Below are 21787 nucleotides of genomic sequence, written 5' to 3'. Positions count from 1 at the left end.
CTGGGAGATTTGTTTGGGGGAATGACTTGATTATCTGCAAAGTATTTTCTGGTGCTCAGGAAGAGGGTGGGTGTTGGTGATAGAGATTCTGGCAATATCTGGGAGATGAAGTTTCTAGAATCACATGACTTCCCAAGAAAAGTATATGAAATATCAAGGCAATCAGAGAGTTGATAACGGAACCCTGGACAGATGCCCTGTTTAGTGGTGAGTAGAGGAGATAAGCCCATGGAAGAAACAGAAAGAATGGGTAAAAGGGAGAAGAGGAGGTTCTGGAGAGAAGAAAGTCACAGAAGCTAAGGGAAAGGAGAATTTCCAGGAGGAGGGCTGATAGTCAGTTCAGAACATCAGTATATTACGAAGAAATCCCTTGAAATGCAGACTAACCATCTGTAAAAATGATGATAATTCTGAATTGTAATTTAAAATGTAATCACGTTGATCTTTCTCTCTATTAACTAGAAAAGCCCTCAGAAATTTTTCTTCAGTGCATGAATAGATTCTGTTGTTTATAGCTAGAAACTGCCTATTGTTAACGTAGTGCTCCTAAATGGCATAAATGAATGACTGCTTGTGAAGGACACTTGTAAACCCTGAAATGACATGCAAAGTGAGGATGGAAATCATTGAAATGTGTCTACGCTATTGTTTGGCCATGTGCTTTTTACCCCCAACAATGCAAAGATAACCCCCGGCTCTGTTTGTTCAAACTCTTCAAAATTATAAATCCATGATGCTCATATGGATGATGTTTTACTATATTTAAAGATGAATGGATAACATCTCCTATAAGAGACAAAGAATATATACAGATGTGTTGGAATTTTAAATTATCATAGAAATTCATTCCAATTGTTTATTTGATCACTTCAACGAACAATTCGTTTGATTCTTTTTAAGTACTCTGGGAAGAATGTCACTTGACAGAGTTGTCCTTCTTCTCAAAGAGTTTATAGATTAATATATTCATGGCAGTACTGAATAGTTATTGAAACAAAACCAGAATCAAAACACTGGGGTTTACATTGGGGTGTCTGGGTGGCTTAGCCGGTTAAGCGTCTGACTTTGGCTCAGGTCATGATCTCATAGTTTGTGGGTTCGAACCCTACATCAGTCTCTGCCCTGACAGTGTGGAGCCTGCTTGAGATTCTCTCTCCCTCTCCCTCTCTTTCAGCCCCTCCCTCACACACTCTTGTTCTCTCTCAAAATAAGTAAATAAACTTAAAAAATAAAAAAATAAAAAAACCACATTGCTTTACAAGGTATGGAAGGCCTTTAAAAATGAGGAACACTAATGTTTTTGTTTCTCATGGGGCCTCTGCCTTCAGGATTTCTCTGCAGTGGACAGCACTTGCTGGGTTTCAGATGCCTGTCGGCCATGACCAAGGGCTGACATTCATCTGAACGATAAATTATCCACACTATGTTATTTCCATTTCTTTCATTCCACTTTAAAAACCAGCCTTGTTGAGATACAATTTATGCCCGATAAACTGTACACATTTAAAATGTCCAGTTTGGATCACCTGGGTGGCTCAGTCCATTAAGCCTCCAACTTCAGCTCAGGTCCTAATCTCACATTTCGTGGAGTCAAGCCCCACGTCAACCTCTGTGCTGACAGCTCAGCACCTGGATGAGTCTGCTTCAGATTCTGTGTCTCCCTCTCTCTCTCTCTGCCCCGGCCCCACTCATGTTCGGTCTCTCTCTCTCTCAAAACTAACAAAACATGTAAAAAAAATTTTAATTCAAAAGAAACAAAAAAAATCCAAAACTTTTGAATACTATTAAACAGCAAAAGATAACAGATGAGATTCGACACATGCAAAACCTTCCTGAAGAGACAATGGTTCCTAGAGCTGAACAAGCAGCCAAAACGACAATATCGATACATAAAAGCAAAGGAAAAAGAAAGTGATCAGCAAAAGAGGCACAGAAAATGGGAACTCAAATTAAAAATAATATTAGTGCTTGCTAAACATTATCCAGTGAGAGATCTAAATCCTGGAGAAGACAAGCCATTTCAATGTGTTAGTTTGTGTGTTTGTGTGTTTGTTTTCCTGCTGGCTAAGTTGGAATGTTCCATCACACCTGGCTGAAATATCCTTCATGGGTTCTCCCAGCAACGTGTCCATTATAGTCTGGTTCCCCATGTAACTTTTCTCCAAGGCAATAATGTGTCGGCCAGCAAGCACAGACCATCAGTAAGTTGAACAATTAGCCAATTGGCCACAACAAGCTCACTTCGTCTTGAAATTTTTCACGTTCACAGCCTAACAAACAAACTAACAAAGCCACTCCCCAACTTGCACTCTCTCTCTCTCTCTCACTCTCTCTCTCAGGAATAAACATTAAAAATGTTTTAAAAAGTAAATAAAATGTCTACCTTAAGAGGATTTGACAAATATATACAGAGTACTATAATGACCAAGACAATCAAGACTTCTGCCCCTCTCAAATGTTCCTAAGACCTCTTTGGCATAAATTTGTATATTCCATTTCCACCACGTTACCCCCGCGCCCCCCCCCGCCACTCCACCACTGAAGCCAAGCGATTGCTATGCTACTTTTGCCATGGATTGCCTCCTTTTTTGTAAAATTCCATGTAGATGGAAACATACAGTAAGGACTCTTGTATCTAGCTTCTCAGGTTTAACATAATGCTTTTGAGATTTGCCCGCATTATTAGAGATACCAAGAGTTTGTTACTTTTTATTGTTGAGTAGTATTTCATCGTATGGAGGTACCACAGTTTGTTTATCCATTCACCTATTGATGAACATTGTAATTGCTTCCAATCTGGGGCTATTGTGAATAAAACTCATATGAACATTTGAATACAAGTCGTTGTGTGAATGTATGGATTTCAATTGCTTGGTTGTATGCCAAGTGGTTGATCAACTTCATAAGAATCTGCCCAATTCCTTTCCAAAATGGCTATAAAATTCTGTATTTTCACCAGCAATATATGAGAGCTTTAGTGGTCTGCTTCTTCACAAAAAGTTGATATTGCAAGTAAATCTTTTTAATTTTAGCCTTTTGAGAAAGTATGTTGTAGGACATATGTCATTATGAGTTTCATTTGCATTTCCCTAATGACTAATAACGTTTGGTATGTTTTACGCTATTTTCCTTATTTTGTCCCATCGCCTCTTTTTTCTTTATTCTCTTTTCTTACCTTATTTCGCATTTAGTATTTTTTTTCCTACTATTCTATCTCCACTATTGGTATATTGGCTATATCTTTTTTTGTTGTTGTTATTCTTTTTAGTAGGTTTACAATATGCATCTTTAACTTAACACATTGTACTTTTATGTATTTATTTTTTTAAAATGTTTTATTTATTTTTGAGAGAGAGAGACACAGCATGAGCAGCGGAGGGTCAGAGAGAGAGGGAGACACAGAATCTGAAGCAGCCTTCAGGCTCTAAGCTAGCTGTCAGCACAGAGCCCGGTATGGGGCTCGAACCCACGAACTGTGAGATCATGACCTGAGCCAAAGTCAGACGCTCAACTGACTGAGCCACCCAGGCGCCCCTGTACTTTTAAATAGTGGTATATCAAACTACAAATATTTTAAGAGACGTACTATAGAATAATTTCATTTTCTCCTACCATACCTTGTGTTACTGTTTTTGTACATTTTATTTCCATATGTATTATAAACTCCACAGTTTATCATTATTATTTTGCTTTAAACATTCAATTATCTTTACAAAGAAATTTGGAAAAATAAGAAAAAAGTCTTTTATATTTACCCATGCATTTACCACTTTCAGTGTCTTTTTTTCTTCCATATTTCATAAGCAAATTTTTTTCTTCTGGTATCATTCTTCTTCTGTCTGAAGAACTGCCTTTAGCATGTCTTATAGGACAGGTTTGTGGGCAATGAATTCTCTCAAGATTTATATGTCTGAAAGCATCTTTACTTTAATCTTTGAAAGATATTTTGTGGTGAGAAGAGAATTCTAGGTTGAAAAACTTTGTTTTCCCTTTTTTTTGTTTGCTTTTTCCTTTCAGTGCTCTAAAATTTCTCTCTTTCATAGTTTCTGATGAGATGTCTGTGATCATTTTTATCTTGTGTCACTTTTGTCTGCCTGCTTTTACAGTGCTCATTATTACTGTTCATTCTGGCAATTTCTTTACGCCTTGGTATAATTTTAGTCATCTCCTTTTCTGTTTGGAGTCCCCTTAGCTTTCTTGGACCTTTGGTTTATAGTTGTTGTCACATTTTTAAAACATTTTTGGCCATTACTTCCTCACTTTTTTTTCTGACTCCCCCTTCCCGGACTTCAGTTACATGTATTTTAGACTGTTTAATATCGTCCCACAGGTCAGAGATACCCTTCCATTTTTTAAAAATCTTCTATTTTACTTCTTTCATTTTGGATAAAGTCTCTGTCTTCAAGTTTGGTGCACTTTTCTTCATCAATGTCAAGTCCACTGTTTATCGCATGCAGTGTGTTTCTCATTTTGGACATTCTATTTTTCATCTCTAGAGTTTGATTTGTGTTTTTAAGATAATTTTTCTAAAATTAATTTTTCACATTATGTTCTTAAGCACATGGAGTATATTTATCATAGCTGATTTATTGTTAATGTCTGCTAATTCATCTGTGACATTTCTGGACCCGATTCATTTGATTGGACTCCTGGTTGGGAGGGAGGTACTAACTTCCCAACTTCTTTGTCTGCCTGGTAATTACTTTATTTGCTGTTGGAAATGTTGAAGTGTACATGTTTGGGTTCTGGATTTTTTGGTATTCTTGAAATATTGTTGGACTATATTCTGGGATGCAGTTGAGTCAGCTCCAATTAGCTGGATGCTTTGGAGACTTGATCTTAAGCTCTGTTAGGGTGAGCTCACAGCACAATTACTTGGTCTAGGAAATAACTCTCTGAACGTTCTAACCAGTGCTCCACAAATTAGGAGGTCTCTCTGGCTGGTGGAAAACCCAAACTATTCCTGACTCTTGTGAGCTCCAGAAATTATTCTGCCTGCTCCTTCCTATCTGGTGTTTCACCTTACAAATTCCAGCTGCTTTGGAAAACTCCCTGAAAACAGAACTATGCCTCCTCAACTCAGTGAGACCACAAACTTTCCTATTTTTCCCTCCACCNTCTGTTGAGCATGTCTGAAAGTGTTTTGTACATTTTGTCTGGCTTTCTAGTTGCTTAAGGAAAGAGGATTAATTCATTCCTAGTTATTTCATTGTAGCTGAAAGCAAAATGCCAGTACTGAGTTTATAGTATGCTTTGACTTAATTACTCAAGGATTCCTTTTAGTTATGAAAACTTTCAGATGATGTAAGCAGAAAACAGAGAACATCTTCAAAACATATCTTTGTCCTTTGGAATAGTTCTCACAGGGCTGGTCTTTACTAAAGATATAAACTTTTAGTATCTGAGCTCCATATGCCAACATTCATAAATATTAGGTATATCCATATGGTATGTTCTAAAGCGGGAAAAAAGATAAAACTTCACTTTTCTCTGATGCCTTTATAGGTCTTGGATAGACTTAAAGAAGAATCATAAAGCCCATAACTCTTTATGAAGTGAGAGGTTAAAAAAGTTCCAAACCCAAATTGCCCGAGACAATGACATATATTCCTATGGAGAGGCTGAATCTCTAAGGCTTTTCCTTCTGTGACACATTCCACCATGATTGCTCCAATTTGGACATTATCCCTAAAACTAACTAAATAGTTCACATTAGTAAGTGAGATTTCTTCCTCTTATTCTGGTTGTGGTATGGAGAAAAGTCAGTTCCCATCAGTGCAGACATTCAGAACAAACTATTTTTTTTAATGTTTTATTTATTTCTGAGAGAGAGAGAGAGACAGCATGAGCAGGGGAGGTCAGAGAGAGAGGGAGATACAGAATCTGAAGCAGGCTCCAGGCTCTGAGCTAGCCATCAGCACAGAGCCCAACGCGCGGCTCGAACCCACGAACCGTGTGATCATGATCTGAGCCAAAGTTGGACGCTTAACTGACAGAGCCACCCAAGCGCCCCCGTAACAAACTATTAAATTGTTTTCTTAGTCCCCTGTGTTTGAACAAGCTGTATACCTTTAATTTTAGATCATTTAACACAATATTTATTATTTACTGAATACAACAAAAATATAATAGATTTTCCTGACATCAAGAAGATCATAGCCTTTTTGGGAAGATGAGACAAAGCAATAGAAAATGTTAAAAAAAAAGCAGTATAAGATCATAATGAGAAAGATGTTTGGATGCAGGATAAGAAGTGTCAATTGAATTGTAGAGGCAATACGTGCTATGTACTTTTTCTCATTTCCAACTCTTTAATCTTCTTTTATGGCTCTCTAGTGAACATTCTTCAATTTACCCAGACCATTCCTTAGCTGTGGAGCTGAAACACTCCGAAGATAAGAATATGATCACTTCTGAGTATGTTTGGATGATTATATCAGTGTTCTGACTGCTACACTTCTGTTAATGCATCCCAAAACTGTGCTTGTTCTTTTCACTGCATCATATTATTATCTCTTGGCAATGTGGGTAGTGGAACAAATGTTGGAATCATTCAGACCTGGGTGTGAATCTTTGCTAGATGTTTTGCAGCCTGTAGATCTTGAAAGTGTGTATTAGTTAAGGGCAATTTGGTTGAAGACAACATACATCAGCTTAGCTACCTCAAGTGCAAAAATCATAGGGGTGACCCCCAGAACCTAAAGGCAAGAATGAAATTGAGTCTCAGGCTCAGAAAGAACCTGAGACGGAAGCACTATAGCAAAGAGGCCTCATTCTTTCTGGCTGCAGACGGTTTCCCCCCTTCTATAGTGGACGTGATAGGTACAGGAAAGACTAAGAGTGACCAAAGCCGTGTGAGCGACTACATATGCGTATATGTATGTCAGAGTACAGTTTACAGAAAATTCTGAGGAGGGGGTAGGAAAGTTCCTTTAAAAGCAGAGTCATGGGGATAATCAAATGATGATTGTTCACTATAACTAATCATTTCAATGGGTGAAGGGCATTGAGGAGGGCACTTGTTGGGATGAGCACTGGGTGTTGTACATAAGCGATAAACCGTGGGAATCTATTCCCAAAACCAAGAGCACCGCTGTACACACTGTATGTTAGCCAATTTGGCAATAAATTATATTAAAAAATAAAATAAAATAAAATAAAAACTTAAAAAAAACTAATCATTTCACCTCTTTCAGTTCAACTTACTTATATACAGAAGGTCCTCCATAAATATTAACTCTTCTCCCTTGCTTCCTTTCCAGTCAGCTTTCATTCTCTGTCCTAAACAATTTTCTGCTAAGAATACATAACACGTACTACCCACAAATAGGAATATGTTTTGATAACACAGCTTACATTTCCATAATTTATCAAGGTAAGGATTCATATATTCCTCCTGGGCCAAGTTGATGCCGTAGAAAGTAACAGAGATTGAGGATTTTGAAGATTCTTCACCCAAGAAGGTTATTTGCTAAGGTGAGGATTGTATACACACAGAGGTTGCCTATGGGGTAAACTACTAAGGCATCCTTTGGGAGTCTTGAAAAGACCCTCAGGAAAATGCATTAACCAAGTCAAGAAATCATAATGCAAGGGTTTCCTTAGAGCAAGGGGATGGGTTTTGAAGAACTCACAAATCTTCCTATGCAGTGGCCACAGACGGCCACAGCAAAGCATGGCAGCCGTCCAGTGTGAGCAAAGGTACTTAACATTTTGCCTTTCTAATCCTCACTCTACTCTTCCAGGCAAGAACCAGAAGGTACATAGTGTGTAGGAGAAATGGTCAGGATATGTTTCAAAGATATGCTTCCATTTCCTTCCCCACTTCGGGCTCCAGGCCTTAACTGTTGGCATGAGTAAGGAGAGGGGAGAAGCTTTAAATAGGCTGTGGGATTACAGTTTTAATTTGGACTGGATTGGGTATTTACATACCTTACTACCAGAAGATGGGTATGAATTATCAAAGTGAGGTGATACTTATAACTGTAAAAGACCAGAAAACTATAGAGTCTGCCTGAAATGTTATCCAGGGCTGGGAAGATAAAATCCAATGGAGCCTGATTTAAGGTGGCATTTATTTACTGTTGAAATAAATGCTCTACACTTATTGAAGTGAATATAGTTATAGTTATTAGGGCACATAGTAGATTTTGATAGAAATACTCAGTTCTTTTCTCTTATGGGAACTAACAACTTACCTTCAAGGAAGACAGGTAAGGAATTGCTTAGGGGGTAGTATAGATCATTCAGCATTCTCTCTTTCTTTCTTTCTTTTAAAAATGTTTATGTCTTTATTTTGAGAGACAGAGACAGAGAGTAAGCAAGGGAGGGACAGAGAGAGAGGGAGACACAGAATCCGAAGTAGACTCCAGGCTCTGAGCTGTCAGCACAGAGCCCAACACAGGGCATGAACCCACAAACTGTGAGATCATGACCTGAGCTGAAGTCAGATGCCTAACCTACTGAACCACCCAGGCGTCCCCGATCATCCAGCATTCTCTTGTTTCATTCTGCTCCTGGCCTGATCTTAGATGAGATCTCTAGTTGTGACTCCTGCTTATTAATAACCTTATTAATAAACCTTATTAATAATAAGCTAATTAATAGCCCAACTCCTGTGGGCTAATAATCTGCATTATTCCTCATGTCTGTCCCTTCTTCTTGAAAGGAAGAGTTGTCTACACACTGTAGATTGAAGAGGACTTTCTACCTCTTTGATGTTAATGCTATTTTCTGCTGAAAGTCTAGACTGAAAATGGGTCCCTTATTTATGCAACACCATGACACTTCTTGAATAATAAAGAATTAAACAGCTTTCCAACAATAGTTGTTGTTTTTTTTTCACTCCGTAACCAATATTGTGTGCAAGTTAACATGACAAAGCCCAAGCCTTCACATATGGTGATTTTATGAAATGGAATTCTCCACTTCAAATATACTTCCTTTTCACCGAACTTACTGCATTACATTCAGGTCAGTTCTCTAGTTCTTAAACATCTGGTTTTTGAGAAGCAGCGACCAATAAAATAACCTCTTTCCCCAATTCTATCTGACTTGAACAATTTTTTTGACTCAAAGAAGTAAAGTTTTTCCTGCCTTTCTGCTCTTCCTCCCACTCCCCAAATACACAGTATTTCAGAGTTCCAGCATTTTCTCTGACTCCATATAAAAGAGTTTGCATATAGATATATGTTGGTAATGCTAACCTTCTGCTGAATACTTACAAAATAAACATAGTCCAGTTTTTAATATCCTTATGGCAAGACTTTTCTTGCAAAACCATCTCCTGGACGCCGCAGGTGAAGGCTTGCAAGTTTCAGTCACAATTACGAAGTAAGCCTGGACCCCTGTCCTTCAATGGCTTCCACATATTGCTATAATACCACTGCAATCTCGGATCCAGTACTCCAAAGCCCTTGGTCTTCCATTGTTCATTTTAGCTTGCTTTCTTGCAAGTATCTGCGTAGAAAAAAAGTCAATGCAATATTTTTACACTATGACATAAGTTATTAGTAGCTAAAAGAGTGCTTTTCAGTTTTTGGCTCTGGCTCGTTTCTCAGCCTTGCCTAATTCCTGTGGTATCGTTCCGTCATGTCCTTTCCTTCATCAGAAAACTTAGATGGCTTTACCTTGTCATGTAATATGGTCTGTCATGGTCTTTTGCCATTTGAGCTTAATCTTTAAAAAAATTTTTTTAACGTTTATTTATTTTTGAGAGACAGAGAGCGAGTAGGGTTGGGGCAAGCATGGCAGAGAAGGAGACACAGAATCCAAAGCAGGCTCCAGGTTCTGAGCTGTCAGCACAGAGTTTGATGCAGGGCTTGAACTCACAACCCATGAGATCATGACCTGAGCCGAAGTTGGGCGCTTAACCAACTGAGCCACTGAGGCACCCTGAACTTGGTCTTATTTTAAGTTCTTATCAAACCTATTTGATTTACTCTTCATTTTCTGAGATGTTTTCAGCCTCTATATTGTATTTTATTGGAATAAGCACTTTAACCTCTCTCAATTTTTGCTCATCATTATCCTATCCATCATTCAAGGCTCAGTTGATTACCACTTCCTCTGTGATGTTTTCCTGGGTTTCCTCAGCAAGATATCATTTCTTTCTCTTCATATTTCCTATAGTATTAAGTATCCATCACTTACCTATTACTCTTCTTCAAGTGCTTTGGAGTGGAAATGTTGTTTATGTCCTTATACAGCTAGTGACCACTTTTTCCAAACCAAGTGTTGACATAGCCAGATCTTTTTTTTTTTAAATTTTTTCAGTTTGTGGGTTTCTCTATATAACTTCTTTACACATTTATAAAATTAAATTCTGGGGCGCCTGGATGGCTCAGTCGCTTAAGCATCTGACTTCGGCTCAGGTCATGATCTCACGGTTTGTGGGTTTGAGCCCTGCGTCGGGCCCTGTGCTGACAGCTCGCTCAGAGCCTGTAGCCTGTTTCAGATTCTGTGTCTCCCTCTCTCTCTGACCCTCCCCTGCTCATGCTATCTCTCTCTCAAAAATAAATAAAAACATTAAAAAAATTAAATTATATTTTGTTGGCTGTGAACGTGAAAAATTTCAAGACGAAGTGAGCTTGTTGTGGCCAATTGGCTAATTGTTCAACTCACTGATGGTCTGTGCTTGCTGGCCAACACATTATTGCCTTAGAGAAAAGTTACGTGGGGAACCAGACTGTAATGCACACGTTGCTGGGAGAGCCCATGAAGGATATTTCAGCCAGGTGTGATGGAACATTCCAATTTAGCCAGCAGGAAAACAAACAAACAAACACACAAACAAACAAACACATTGGAATGGCTTGTCTTCTTCAGGATTTAGATCTCTCACTGGATAATGTTTAGCAAGCGCTAATATTATTTTAAATTTGGGTTCCCATTTTCTGTGCCTCTTTTGCTGATCATTTTCTCTTTTTCCTTTGCTTTTCATGTGTATCGATATTGTCATTTTGGCTATAGGAAACATTAGCTCTTTATGAAGGTTTTGCATGTGTCGAATCTCATCTGTTATGTTTTGGTGTTTAATAGCACTCAAAAGTTTTGGATTTTTTTTCCTGTTTTTTTAAATTATATTTAAAAAAAAAATGTTTAGTTATTTTTGAGAGAGAGAGAGAGACTGAACATGAGTGGGGCCAGGGCAGAGAGAGAGAGGGAGACACAGAATTTGAAGCAGGTTCTAGGCTCTGAGCTGTCAGCACAGAGCTGTATGTGGGGCTTGAACCCACAAACTATGAAGGTGAGGTTGAGTGCTTAACTGACTGAGCCACCCAGGTGCCCCTCTGCTTTGTTTTGTTTTTTTAAATGGTATTAGAGATATAGTGTGTTCATATAAGAAACTGTATATTCAATACTTTGTTGTTTTTTTAATAAAGAAAAATAGAAAATTCTGCAGCAATATATCATAGCTTGCAAAACATTTGTAATCAGGACTCTTTCAGAAATCTAGGATGTATCATCCTGTCACAAATCACCCTGGAAAACCTATGGAAAGCAGAGACAGGGCGAACCTTTAATACCATATATATCCCCTACTAGAACAAGAATATTTAAGACTTACTACATTATTACTGAGTCAGTAGCCAGCTGTAAGAGTAGGTATGGACATAATGAGTGAGTTTTTATTTTATTTTAGTTTTTAAATATAATTTATTGTCAAATTGGCTAACATACAGTGCATACAGCATGCTCTCGGTTTTGGGGGTAGATTCTCACGGTTTATCGCTTACATACAACGCCCAGTGCTCATCCTAACAAGTGTCCTCCTCAATGCCCATCACCCATTGAAATGATTAGCTATAATGAGTGAAACTAGGTTTTGTAAGCCGCCTCCTGAGACGTGCCTTCAGGTGGGTATAACAGGACCTAAATCTAGTCTGGGGCCCCACTCCTTATTCTTAGCTGGTGCTTGTTGGCGGTCTTAGAAAACGAGGTTGGCCTCTGGTACTATTTTCCTCTGGAGGTTCTAGGGAATCAAAGTCAGGACTTAAGGAAGTAGGTCTGTTTTTAGACTCACTGACACATTTAAATGGGTTGCAATAGAAAGTGGTGCAAAGATAATTCACAGGTAGAATATCACATCCAGGGTGCTTTAACACTGCATTCAAGTGACTGGGGTGGGATGGGTGGAAACTCCTGTCAACTGAAATAAGCTGATGCAAGCTACTCTTTGGGACCCACAGGTCTGGTGACTCAGGCTGGGGGGTCAGGAGCCCTGGGGGTGATGTCTAGCACCATGATGTTACTTCAGTGTACAGACGTCGAGGTTAATCTAACAACCCTGCAATAGCTGACTTCATTAAAAAAAAGATCTGTGTGGCATTTTGTTCCCCTCCGGATTTCTCTTGGTCTATGGTCAAATGTAGAGGGCACTAGGTCCTTGTGAGCTCTTGACACCCATTTTGAGGAGGGAAAATTATCCCGCTCACGAGTGAGTGACATTTGCTTTCTCTGTGAAGAGAAAGGATCTGCATAATGATGTTTAGAAATGGGGAGCACAGCCTGAGTTCTGTGCCATGACCTTGATCCCCTGCAAGTTGTGGTCTCCTCTGAATGGAGGAGGCTTGGGTTGTGTGAGGGACAGAGCTGCTGGCCTGCATGAATGCTGTAGGGAAGAGATGGTAAATTAAGAAAATCAGACATTTCAAGGGAATGATTTATAATAGCTACATTAAAATATAATTTAATATGGAGAGCTGTGAGAGATACAGTTAAGGAAAAAACAGGATCTTTTCTGAGAAGATTATGAAAGGGGCACCTGGGTGGCTCAGTCGGTTAAGTGTTGGACATCAGCTGAGGTCATGATCTTGCAGTTTGTGGGTTCGAGCCCACGTCAGGCTCTGTGCTGACAGCTCAGAGCCTGGAGTCGGCTTCGGATTCTGTGTGTCCCTCTCTCTGCCCCTCCTGCACTTGCGCTCTGTCTCTCTCTGTCTCAAAAATGAATAAATTTATAAAAAATTTATAAAAAAAGGAAATTATGAAAGAGTCCTGCAGAAGCTCTCCGGATCTAGTCTGGCAAATCTCTCTCCCCTCCAGGGCCTGTGCCTCCTTCTTCCATGTGCCTTTGCTCATGATCTTCCCTCCTCTTGGAAAATTTTCCTATACTAATCCAAAGATCCCAAGACTCAGGGGGGAAATGTGCTAAGTCTGAGAATAGAAGAAAGTTGCTGTGTAATGCCCTTTTGTTCACTGATGGATTGATTCATTGATTCATTCACTCATTCATGTCACAAATATTGGCTGAGTGCTTACTATTTGCCAGGCTCTAAGGACAGACAGTTGAAAATCAACCAGGGTCCTGTCTTCCTGGAGCTTACTTGCTTGTGGGGAGAATAAATAGTGGATCAATGGACAAATAACTAAATAACAGAATGTCGGGTGACGATGGTGTTAGGTAGAAAATCAAAGAAGGGCAGAAGAACTAGTGATAACATAGTTTCTGGTTTCCCCATCTGTCTGGCTACTCTCGCCCCCTCTCTGAGGCGGACTGGCAAGGGAAACTTGCAGTGTTGACTTTTAGGTTAGGGGAGTTTTCCACTCCACGTCTCATTCTATCCTTTCCCTCCAGTCTCTAAGGTCTGCCGTGTAAGGTGGCTCCCTTTCTCTTCCCTGACGCTCCACTACCCTGTTTGGCCTGGATAAACCAGAAACTTCTCTTTTTTTTCATATTCGCAGTGTTGTTGAAATCCCTCATCTACGGGTGTTCTTCTTTCCTTTTTTTGTCGTGGGTCTATACTTTTTTTTTTCATACTTTATTTATTTCTGAGAGAGAAATAGAGACAGCATGAGCAGGGGAGGGTCAGAGAGAGAGGGAGACACAGAATCCGAAGCAGGCTCCAGGCTCCGAGCTAGCTGTCAGCACAGAGCCCGATGCGGGGCTCCAACCCACGAACCGTGAGATCACGACCCGAGCTGAAGTCAGATGCTCAACCGACTAAGCCACCCAGGCGCCCTGGTGGGTCTATACCTTTTAAACTCCCTTTACTACTATGTGTGGTTGGATCTTGAGAAGGAGTAAAGACCAGCACATGGATACAATCTACCACATCCCAATGGGTCCATCCACTTACTCTGTTTAAAACTGAGATAATAACGCAGCCATCACTCAATGGGCTGTTCTTCCTCTTTGTCAATTTCTTTCTTTCTTTCTAAAAAAGAAGTAGAATTTTAACTCTCAGAGTTGTCCATGTGGAGCCTCCAGCAGTTTGTCAATTACAGTTAAAATTTTCCTACCCTGGCAGCAGTCCCCATGGACGTTTCCGCTTGTGCGTTCCTGCTCTGGGGGTCTTTGCATCTGCCTGTCTGCCTCTCCAGTTTGAGGGGTCATGATTCTCTCTGTGAAGTTCAGTTCTCTGGCAGATCTCACAAGAGTTGATTTTTCACTTTGCTCAGCTTTTCTCTTACGGGATGGGAGTGATGACTTGAGTGGATGAGAAATTGCATCGTTACAGCGCTAGATAAACTTTTATGTATGAAAATGATGATGGCCTCATCCTGAGTACAAATAATACTTAAAAGCATGTGAAGATGTGGATTATTTGTGATATTACTTGTACAAAAAAGGTGTACAGGTGTACATATCTTTTGAAGTGTTGAAAGGAAAATAGTACTTTATATTGTTGATCGTATCGCTTTTTTTTGTAAGTATTGAATATATTCCTGTTCGTGTTTTTACGTTCTGTTTTGTAGCCTTGAGAACTATTTTGAACATATCTGAATAGACACAAGAAAAGTAAATGTTCTACATGACGTGATGCTGTATTATGTATAAAATTGGGTGCAGATATTAAAAAAAAATCTTCTTACATCTAGAGACTCAACTTAAGTCTACATGCTCCGACCATTTCAGCTCCCTGAGATGTCTTCCCTTTCTCAGCTTCTATCCTTGATATTAAATATTAGGAAGTTCAATTACATTTCACCTACAGCAACTCTTTTATTTGTGTATATCTTGTCTTCTGGGTTGGTGGGGACATTCTGGAAGGAAAAAAATATATATCTCATTCATTTTATGGCTGCCCAGATTTTATTAGATTAATTAGATTTGAGTGCCTTCGATATGCTAGAAACTGCTATATATCATTTACTTCATGATCATCTGACTCCTGTGAGATTACTTGTTTTCATTTGTTGAAATGAGATCTGATACTCAGAGGGGTTAGAAATTTGCCTGTGGTTACACTCTTTGATGTGGCAGAGCTCGGTTTTGAATTCAGATCTGTCTGATTCTAAGAACAAGACTGTTTCTCTTTCAACTACAAAGAGCTGTATATTTCTTAGGTGCTTTCTCTCCAGAGACACTAAGTATATTCTCGGTGGTTGAGTGAATTAGTGGATGAATTCTCTGGACCTCTGTTCACTACTTACTGTTCTCTTCTCTGTAATATGATCATGGTAGGAGCTTGACCTAAGAATCAAATAGTCCACTGACGTCTCTTAATTTGGCAACCAAGCGAAAGTAGAGTTCATTAACTAAAACTCTTTCCCATCAATTTTCTTTCATCTTCCAGAATGTTTCAGAAGCATTTTCCTGAGATCCATTACAAGGTGGAACGTTTTAGCCATTACTGAAGAAAGCACTATTAACATTTTATGAGTTGGCTCCTTCCTAACACCGTGAGAATAAAATGTTGTTTGCTAAATTCTGGTGGCTTGATTCCTATTTTTTCATGATGTTTTGTAATCCTGGCTTTCATTATAGGGATGTAGGGGTATGTTTATAACTGCAAGGCCAAGCAAAAAAAGAGTACGTGAGATCCTAGGAGAGAGCTAAGCAATCATCTTTGACTTTCTGTAGCTTTTCTATCAAAGTTGTCTCTTATTTTTTGTCTCCCTAAATTTCATTCTTAAAAATAAAAACAAAACTCAAGTTTGCCTTTTTAAACATAATACACATCTATTATAATAATTTGGAAAAGATGGAAAACATCTAAAGTAGAAGAAAATTGACAATCTCACCATCCAGATATGGCTGCTAACATTTTGGCATATTTCATCTCAGTCCCTTCCCCCTCCTCACCTTTTTTTGCATAAGACACTTATTTCAGATATATAGATGTATAGAATTTAATGATCTTTTTTTCACAGTGTCGATAGTAAACATTTCTGCATGTTATTAAAATATTTATAAGGCATTATTCTTATTTAATGGATGCACAGTTAGTTGATGTAATTATTCCCTCAAAATTGGTAATTCCATCTGGAACTACCTGTAGATGATTGGGTATGAAACAAAAAGAAAGGAATAGGAAGCAACCAGAGCTCTTCACTCATATACTTTCTTATGACTGGGGAAAAAAAGAACTCAACTTAAAGCCCTCTAAAACATTTCGAATGCATAGCTTTCTCATGGTCAGGACAGAGTACAGGTATTGTGCTTACTCTTTTATCTAAAACAAATAAAAAATGGACAAAATGTGTGAAACAATTTTCAAGACATTATGCTTCAGACAGCAAAGGATAGTGATCTCTGAAAAATGGAAAATAGAGGAGGCAAACTCCCCTGATGCTGCTTCTGCTGGTCTAGAAAGTATCCAGACCACCATATAGGGAAGCAGGGGATGTAAATGAAGACTAGTGAGCTGTTAGTGTGGAGAAGATAGAGCTGAGAGTCTGGGGGAGATTAAGGCAGCTAGAATTCCCAGGGGCATCTCCCAGAGAAGAGAAGAGGAAGCTGAACAGAGAGAGTGTTCTGGAGATCTGCAGAGTCTTCCAACTGAGTCTTCAACTGAATAATGATCAGTGTGTACGTGTAGCTGGGAAAGAACCACCCAGTAGGATTAGAGGGAACAATCCATAGAGCTCACAAAGGTCTAAGTGGTTCCTTTTCCCACCAACAAGAGTATTGAACCTTTTAATTCATGAGACACCAGGTAAAGTACTCAGAAGGCTTTTGGTTCAGCAGTAAGAAAAACGAGTCCTAGATTAAACACGACTCTAGTAGTATCAGCAACTTTAAAGTGAGACCCTAAAGGATACAATTGATTCTAGAAAACTTAAATGCATACCAGAATAAAGCTAAAGGATATTCCTGGGAATACAAAAATATTTAGCACCCAATAAGGAAAAATTAATAATGCCTATCATGCAATCAAATATTACTATGAATACAAAGAAGCATGAAAATACCCATAATTAGAAAAATCAATTACACATAATTGTCCCATAAATTACACAGTTGATATAATTGGTAGACAAACAGTGATGAAACTGCATTGTACATATTCAAAAGGCTAATGGAAAGAATTAAATAGGGACATATGAAATTAGAAAGACAAAATTCGTCTACTACAGATGAAAAATACGATATGTGAGATGAAGCCAATGCTTTACGGACTTAGTGTAAGAGTAGACATTGCACAGAAAAGATTATTGAACTTGAAAAAATATATGACAACAGTACAAAGTCTGGAAAAGAAGAAATGAAAACATTCTGCTGTAAGGTTTTATACTATAAATGGAATGGTATAATATCACTTGTTATTTATATGAATTTCTCTGGTCCTATATTAAGTATCTGGTTTAGAGTAAAGTGGTATTTAGTTATAGATAATAGGTCATAAAAGGCAATAAAATACAACCAATGGAAAAGTCATTTCATCCAAAAGAAGCCTGAAAAAGAGGAAAGCAGAAACTAGAGACAAAACAAATAAAAATTAAATAGCAAGAGGATTGCTGTCAACATTCCACTATGTGGGCATGAATGTTAAATATTAATGACCTAAGTACCCAAATTAAAAAGTAGAAATAATCAGATTAGATAAAAATTTCAATATCCAACTAAGTGTCACCTATAGGAAGCCCATTTTCAGTATAAAGATACAAATAAGTTAAAGGTAAATGGATGGAAAAAGACATACTGTATTAAACAGTAAAAAGAGAAGTACCTGGGTGGCTCAGTCTGTTAAGCGTTTGACTTAGGCTCAGGTCATGATCTCATGGTTTGTGAGTTTGAGCCCCACATCGGGCTCCGTGCTGATAGCTCGGAGTCTGGAGCCTGCTGATTCTGTTTCTCTCTCTCTCTCTCTGCCCCATCTTTGCTTGTATTCTGTCTCTTTCTCAAAAATAAGCATTAAAAAATAGTAAAAAGAAAGCTTAAGTCATGTTAATGTTGGATAAATTTTACTTTCAAACGAAGAATATTATCAGGAATAAATAATGTTATTTCATAATGATAGAGATAAATTTATCAACAGGAAATAACAAATGTAAACATTTGTTACACCTAATAACAGAATTTCAAAATACGTAAAGCAAATACTGATAGAGCTGCAAGGAAAAACAGACAAATCCACTGTTAGAGTTGGATTTCACAACTTTTTCACAATAATTGATAGAAAAAATAAAAAAGAAATCAGTAACCATATGAAAGGCCTCCACAACACTATCAACTGTCTTGAACTAATTTACTGTTATATAACTCCACCTAAGAACAGCAGAATACACATTCTTCAAGTGCATATAGAAAATTTAGCAAGATAAATCATATTGCGATGTAAATCTCAACGCATGAAAGGATTCAAGTTATACAAATTCTATTCCCTAACTACAGTTGAATTAAATTACAAAGAAAAAGCAAAAGATAGAAAAATCCCAAAATAATTTTGAAACTAAACATTACCCTTCTAACTGACCCATAGGCCAAATAAAATATCAACAGAGAAATTAGAAAGTGTTTTGAACTGAATTTAAATAAACACACAAGCTTCAAAATTTTGAGATGCAACTAAAGCAGTATTTAGAGTAAAATTTACAGTATGATATACTTATATTAGAAAAAAAAAATCTCAGTTTCTACCTTAAGAAACCAAGGGAAAAGAATAAATAAAATCCAAAATAAACAGAAGCAAGTAGTTGACAAAAGCCAGAACTGAAATAAATAGAAAACAGGAAAACAATATAGAAAATGATACCAAAACATGTTCTTTGAGATCAATAAAATTAATAAACCACTGGTCAGACTGATTAGAAATTTATCAAGAGGAAGTAACAATTTTAAGACAGAAAGGAAAAATGTTGCAACACTACAAATTCTACAGATACTGAAAGGATAATAAGGCAACGTTATGAACAACTCAGGCCAATAAATTTGATAACTTAGATACATTGTAGAAATTACTTGTATGACAACCTACTAAATTTCACTCATGAAAAAATCAATTAACTTAATAGCCTTACATGTGTTAAGGAAATGGAAATTATAGTTAAAAATTGTCTTATAGGGGAGCCTGGGTGACTCAGTTGGTTAAGAATCTGACTCTCAAATTCGGCTCAGGTCATGATCTCACAGTCATGAGATCCAACCCCACATTGGATCCAACCCCACATTGGGCTCTATGCTGGGCATAGAGCCTTCTCTCTCTCTCACTCTCTGCCTCTTCCCCACCTGTTCTCTGTCTCTCTGTCTCTCTCTTTGTCTCAAAATAAATAAACATTAAAAACTTGTCTTACAAATAATACAGCAAACTTCGATTACTTCCATGGATAATTCTTTTATTCACTTATTTATTTTTTGAGAGAGAGTGACATAGAGAGAGAACAGGAGTGAGGGAGGTGCAGAGAGAAAGGAAGACAGAGGGTCCAAAGTGGGCTGGAAACTGACAGCAGCAAGCCTGATGCAGGGCTCGAACTCATGAACCTAACTGTGAGATTATGACCTGAGTTGAAGTTGAACACTCAACAGATTGAGCCACCCAGGTGCCCCCAACCATGAATAATGTTACCAAAAATTCAAGGACAAAGTAATTCTGATTCTACACAATTTTTTTTTTAGAAGAACAAAGAGGAGAAAATATTTTCCAACTTTCTCAGATACTAGCATTACTTTGATACCAAAATCAAACAAAAACATTACAAGAAAACAAAACTACAGACCAATGTATAAAAACAACAATCAGAAATTGAACTTCTAAAATATCATTTCAATATCAGAATAAAAAATTACAAAGCACTTAGAAACAAATTTGACCAAAGTACAATAAGACCTAAACACTGAAAAGTATATAACAGTGCTGAAAGAAATTAAAGAAGGTCTAAATAAATAGATGTTCTCACTTGTGGAATGAAAGATTCAGTATTATCAAAATATCAGTTCTCCTCAAATTAATTTCTAGATTCAACACAATTCTAATCAATATCCCACTAGGCTTTTAAAATTTTTTACATAAGTTGACAAGTTGATCCTAAAAGTTGTATGGAAATGCAAAGGACCTAGAAAAGGCTAAGTGTCTGAAAAGAAAGAACAAAGTTGGAAGNCAAAGTAATTTTACAGTAACCAAGAGAGTATGAAGTTGGCACAGAGAGAGACAATCAAAGAAAGACAATTTCTAGGTGATAATAGTTTTGATTCCTAAAACAAGGTTGCAGTTGCTTATTAAATTTCCCCACTCCCTCTGGATGCCTTATAGTATTGGTTCTCAAAGTGTGATTTGAAGATTGGCAGCATTAACATTACCTGGAAGCTCTTAGAAAAGCCGATTATTGGCACCCCTACCCCCAAAGTGCTGAATCAGGACTTTGTGCACGAGGCTGAGGAATGTGTGTTTCCACAAGGTCTCCAGGTAATTCTGGTGCACATTAAGGTTTTAGAAGCACTGCCTCGACCTCTTTCTGCTAGAATCCTCCAGAATTTTGCAGGCAGGCAAAAAGATTTGGAGACAGTAGCATAATTCATTGTCACAGAAGGAAGAGGGAAGCTGATGGCCTTTGATCATGGAATCCATTAAAATATACTCTCGGTGCGGCCAGGCTGAGATGGTGGGTAAAAAATAAGCTAATCTCATTTCTAGTCATCAGGCTATTGATGATAATTGGGCTTTACCCAGACCAGGCAGTTGATACATTTTGTTGTTTGGAACTAACTGACCAAGTAGATGACTGAGAAGAATACAGAGGCTGTGAGAAGAAATCCAGGATTCTGGAATATTTCCTTAAGTCTTTTAAAATTCTTTCTTTTTCTCTCTCTCTCTTTCATCCTCTCTCTCTCTTACACATCCATCCACACGCACACATACACACACATACACACAAATACACGCATGTACACACATGCATTCACAGTGAGATTTCATGATACAGGAAACAGGAAGCAGAGGTAGAATCCAGATGCATGTATGAAGAGGGTTGAATGTGTGTTCTAGCTAGGCATGACCTAGTTTCTTGGGAAATACTTGATCACATTTAGGGAGGTTGAGTAGCTTTGCGGGTTACCATCAGAATTTGAGTTCTATCTTCAATCATCTGAGAAAATATATTGTATTGAATTGGGAAACTTGACCTGAGGTTGTCTGATCCTACTTTCCGGAATCAGAATGTGGCTTGTTACAATAACCAAAGTAATTCAGTCTTATGGAAAGGAAAGGAAGGGACAGTGTATAATTATACATATAAGAGCACCTTCTACCTGGCTATCATGAAACTAGATCTAGATTTTAGATGTTTTTTTTAAAAATGTGTATTTATTTTTGAGAGAGAAGGGGAGGGGGGGAGTCCCAAGCAGGCTTCAGACTGTCAGCACAGAGCCTGAAATGGGTCTTGAACCCATGAGTCATGAGATCATGACTGTGGAAAATCGAGCCCTGTGTCACGCGCTGTGCTGAGCCTGTAGACAGCCAAAATCAAGAGTCAGAGTCAGATGCTTAACCGACTGGGCCACCCAGGCACCCCTAGATCTTAGTTGTTAACCATTGCCCTTCCCTGTGGCATACAATAGTTACAATTACAGTCCCAACCTCTTGGTATTTAATCAAGATAAAATTGATAACTTAAAAATTTTTTTATT

General features: G+C 38.1%; 1 protein-coding gene across 8 annotated transcripts in view; it reads left to right on the top strand.

The window, feature by feature from the left end:
- The window catches only part of TMC1 (transmembrane channel like 1), a 139634-nt gene that overhangs the window by 5904 nt on the left and 111943 nt on the right, over window positions 1-21787 (top strand). The window contains exon 3 of one of the 8 annotated variants that reach the window (XR_013334012.1): window positions 15519-15650. The exons of the other annotated variants lie outside the window; for them this stretch is intronic. The gene's annotated coding sequence lies outside the window, so the exon portion shown is untranslated. Of the gene's footprint in view, window positions 1-15518; window positions 15651-21787 lie in introns of those variants that run through there. 8 annotated transcript variants of the gene reach the window in all.

The sequence above is a fragment of the Crocuta crocuta genome, unplaced genomic scaffold (assembly GCF_008692635.1).
Source record: "Crocuta crocuta isolate KB4526 unplaced genomic scaffold, BGI_CrCroc_1.0 scaffold41, whole genome shotgun sequence".
In the NCBI taxonomy this organism is placed as follows: Eukaryota; Metazoa; Chordata; class Mammalia; order Carnivora; family Hyaenidae; genus Crocuta; species Crocuta crocuta.
Note: the sequence above shows the minus strand (reverse complement) of the source record. Positions and strands in the feature narration are given on the sequence as shown.